General features: G+C 32.5%; 1 protein-coding gene across 1 annotated transcript in view; it reads right to left on the bottom strand.

Annotated features, from left to right (window-relative positions):
• The window catches only part of LOC114028925 (carbohydrate sulfotransferase 4-like), a 7,487-nt gene extending 3,129 nt beyond the window's left edge, over positions 1-4,358 (bottom strand). Inside the window, exons 1-2 of the mRNA XM_027843260.1 lie at positions 4,345-4,358; positions 952-972 (exon numbers count right to left, since the gene is read on the bottom strand). The gene's annotated coding sequence lies outside the window, so the exon portion shown is untranslated. The remainder of the gene's footprint in view (positions 1-951; positions 973-4,344) is intronic.
• Between the last annotated feature and the right edge of the window lie 353 nt (positions 4,359-4,711).

Here is a 4,711-nt window from a genome sequence, read left to right on the forward strand (position 1 = left end):
CAGTAAGAGGGACCTGAAGCCTGGGGCACCATTACCCACACCTCAGGACTAGAACCTGATTACAATAATAAGATGCTAAAATAAAATAAAACAAAACAAAAATGAGTAAGCAAAGGAGAAATAACCCAACCACAGACCACTACTATTGGGATAGAAAAGCTCTGAGTTCACATTCAAAGGAAGATAGTTAACAAACAAACACACAAAACCACTCCTACCGCAAAGAGAAACATCAAATAGTCACAAGCCCAAAAAGGGTTCTTGGAAGGACTTAAAAAGGCATTCAAAAATCAAGTAAAAGAGATTCAAGGAAAACTATGAAAAGAATAAGAGCAATCCAAGAAAAATCAAGAAAATTATGAAAACTGAGTTAACCAATTAGATAAAGAGATCCAAGAACTTAAGGAAGAAAATAATTTCTTGTAATCTAGAATTGGGAGAGGGAAAGTGAATGATATTACAAGACACCATAAAATAATAAAACAAAATTTTAAAAAATGAAAAAATAGAAGAGAATGTGAAACATCTCATTAGAAAAACAACTGATCTGGAGAACACGTAGAAGGGAGACAAGATAAGAATTGTTGAACTCCCTGAAAGTTATGATAAAAAAAAAACCTTCACACAATATTATAAGAAATTATTAAGGAAAATTGCCCTAAAGTTCTAGAACAAGATAGTAAAGTAGAAATAGAAGAAAATCCACCAATCACCACTTGAAAGAGAGCCCATACTGAAAATTTATGGGAATATCATAGCTAAGTTTCAAAGCTTCCAGGTTAAGGAGAAAATATTACAATCAAGAAAGAAAAAAAAAAACAATTTAAATACTGCAAAACTACAATCAAAATTAGAGAAAACCTAGCAGCTTCCACACTAAAAGGCCATAGGCCTTGGAACATTGTATTTTGAAGAGCAAGAGAGCTGAGGTTGCAACCAAAAATAACTTACCCAGTAAAGTTGAGTATAATCCTAAACCAAAAAAAAAAACAAACAAAAGACATTTAACAAACTGAAAAACTTTCAGGTATTTGTGACAAAAAGACCAGAATTCAATGAAAATTTTGACATATAAAATCCAGAAGAAATATAAGGTAAACATTAAGACCAATTATAAGGGACTCAATAAGGTCAAACTGTTTACTTCTTATATATAAACACGTTTTCAGTATTCTTAAAGCTGTCCCTATTACTTGGGTAGTTTGAAAGAAAGGTTGGGGTTTACCTGAATATGATGAGATGATTCTAAAAAACAAAACTGGGTAGGAAAAGGTAGAAAGGAGTAATTATCTCATTCAATTAAGGCGTGAAAGAAAGAACTAATACAAAGGAAACATGTGGAGGGCTGGCACCTTACCGTCATCATATCTGGGTTAAAGAAGGAACAATATATACATCTGGAAGAGTATAAAAGTCTTCTAAATTTATAAGGAAATAAGAGGGTGAGGGGAAAGGATAAGGGAGGGACTTTTAGAAGGGTTTATAGATTCAGATTTAGGAAGGTGTGGGGGAAAGGATTAAGGAGGGATTCTTTTAAAAGGTATGGATTAGGGAAGTAGTGGTTAAAAGTAAACTAGATGTGTGAGGAGGGATAGGGTAAAAAGAGAGGCTGAGGGACAATAATGAGGAAATAAGATGGAGGGAAACATATAAATAGTAATTTTAACTTTGAATATGAATGAGATGAACTCACCCATAAAATGTAAAAGGATAACAGAATGGATTAAAAATCAGAATCCCACAATATGTTGTTTACAAGAAACACATTTAAATATGAGAGATACATGAAGAGTTAAAATAAAGGGCAGGAGTAGAATTTCTTATGCTTCAGGTGATATTGAAAAAGCAGTGGTAGCAATCATGATGTCAGATAAAGTTAAAGCTAAAATAGATTTAATTTAAAAAGATAAACAGGGAAACTGTGTTATGATAAAAAGTACCATGAACAATGAAGCAATATCAATACTAAGCCTATATGCACCAAATACTACAGTGTTTAAATTTTTAAAAGAAAAGTTAAATGAATTACAGGTAGGAATAGACAATAGTATTATAATAGTGAGGGACTTCAATCCTCCCCTCTTAGAACTAGATAAATCTAACTAAAAAATAAATAAGAAAGAAGTCAAGAAAGTGAATATAATTTTAGATAAGCTGTATATGATAGATATCTGGAGATCACTGAAAAGGATTAGAAAAGAATATACCTTCATAAACTGACCATATATTAGGGCATACAATTTTTATAACAAAAAACAGAAAAGCAGAAGTATTAAGTGCATCCTTTTTAGATCACAATACAATAAAAATTATATTCAATAAAGAACCATAGAATATATAATAAACACTAATTGGAGACTAAACAACCTTAAAGAATGAGTAGGTTAGAGAACCAATCATAGAAACAATCAATAATTTCATTAAAGGGAATGATAATAATGAAACAACATATCAAAACCTATGGGAGGCAGCAAAAGCAGTAATTAGAGAAGTATGTCTCTAAATGCTTACGTCAATAAAATAGAGAAATAACAAACCAGTGAACTAGATATGCAATTTTAAAAATATATCAAGAACATATTAAAAATCCCCAATTAAAAAATTGGAAATCCTAAAAATTAAAGGTTAAATTAATAAAATTGAACATAAAAAAACCATTGAATTAATAAGACTAGAAGTTGGTTTTTGTTGGTTAATATGATCAAAAAAGAAAGAAGAAAACCAAATCATTAGTATTAAAAATAAAAAGAGTGAACATACTACTAATGAAGATGAAACCAAAGCAATTATTAGGAGTTATTTTGCCCAATTGTATGCCAATCAATTTAACAATTTAAGCAAAATGGTGAATATTTACAACAATATAAACTGCCTAGATTAGCAGAAGAAGAAATAGAATATCTAAATAGACCTATTTTAGAAAAAGAAATTGAATAGGTTGTAAATGAGCTTGTTAAGAAGAAAAGCTTGCACAGAGGGATTTACAAGTGACTTCTATGAAACATTTAAAGACCAACTAATTCCAATATTAAATAATTTATTTGGAATAATAGGCAAAGAAGGGGTCCTACCAAGCTCCTTTTATGAAGCAAATATGTGCTGATACCTAAACCAGGAAGAGTAAAAAACCAAAAAAGAAAGTTATAGACCAATTTCATTAATGTATGTGGATGTAAAAATCCTAAATAAAATTCTAGCTAGGAGATTACAGTAATACATTAAAAAGATTATACATGGTGACCAAGTGAGATTTATGCAAGGAATTCAGGGATGGTTTAACAAAAGGAAAACTATTAATATAATTGATTGTATCAATTAAAAAAAACCAAATCATATGATTACATCAGTAGATGCAGAAAAAGCTTTTGAAAAAGTGCAACACTCATTTCTATTAAACAACAATTGAAAGTATATGTATGAATGGATTTTTCCTTAAATTGATAAAAAGCATTTATCTAAAACCATCAGCAAGCAATATTTGTGATGGGGATAAGCTAGAAGTAAGATCAGGCATGAAACAAGGATGCCCACTGTCACCAATATTATTCTATAGTGTATTGGAAATACTAGCAATAACAATAAGACAAGAAAAAGGAGTAGAGAGAATCAGAATAGTCAATGAGTTAATAAAACTGTGACTTTTTTTGGAGACAATATGATGATATACTTGGAAAATCCCAAAGACTCAACTAAAAAACTTAGGTGAAACAATTAATAATTATAGCAAAGTAGCAAGATATAAAGTAAACCCCTATAACCACACAATCATCAGCATTCCTATATATCATCAACAAAACCCTGCAAGAAGAGATGGTAAGAGATACCCCATTTAAAATAACTTCAGACAGTATAAAATACCTGAGAGTACATCTGCCAAAACAAACCCAGGAACTATACAACAAAATTATTTAAAAAAAAACCTTTTTATTCAAATAAAATCAGATTTAAATAACTGGAGAAATATTAATTGTGCATGAGTACTGTTCATGAATGGAGAAAAAAACACTTAAGCTTTTACTCCCTCCCACCAAACACCAGTTCAACAGTGAATATACCTACTAAGTAGAAAAGAAACACATTTATCCAAGTCAGTAGCAAAATAGAAATCAGAGAAAGTACATCTAGCGGGGCAGCTAGGTGGCACAGTACATAGAGCACCAGCCCTGAAGTCAGGAGGACCTGAGTTTAAATCCGGCCTCAGACACATAACACTCACTAGCTGTGTGACTCTGGGCAAGTCACTTAAACTCCAATTGCCCCACCAAATTAAAAAAAGAAAGTACAGTTAGGAGAATATATACCAAACAATACAGAACGAAGGCGCTCTCCCATTGGGTAACTCACCTTGACCAAAAGAGAGTCCCAGATCTCACCCAAGGGGAAACTCCCCAAAGTCTTTAGTGTATCAAGCTGGGGGTAGGGACATGACAGAGACTCCCCACTCCTGTCCTATCAGCTTCTTCCCAAAATCTTTTTCTTGAGCAACCTGAAGTGGCGTTGGCCTCTTCTATCTTCTCTTTTGAAGCTGGAAGTCAGAAGCACCCAAAGTGACTGCAGAACCCAAAGAGAATGAAGAAACTCAAAGAGAACCTGGCACTCTCCTCTCTCCCACTCTTGCCAATTCCATTCCCCCATCATGAAAGCTTGAGTCTTTGGTATCCACCAATGAGGATAGAGTCCCATACCAATGGGCTTTGGGACTCCAGCTACC

Source organism: Vombatus ursinus, unplaced genomic scaffold, assembly GCF_900497805.2.
Source record: "Vombatus ursinus unplaced genomic scaffold, bare-nosed wombat genome assembly UNPS02014900.1, whole genome shotgun sequence".
In the NCBI taxonomy this organism is placed as follows: domain Eukaryota; kingdom Metazoa; phylum Chordata; class Mammalia; order Diprotodontia; family Vombatidae; genus Vombatus; species Vombatus ursinus.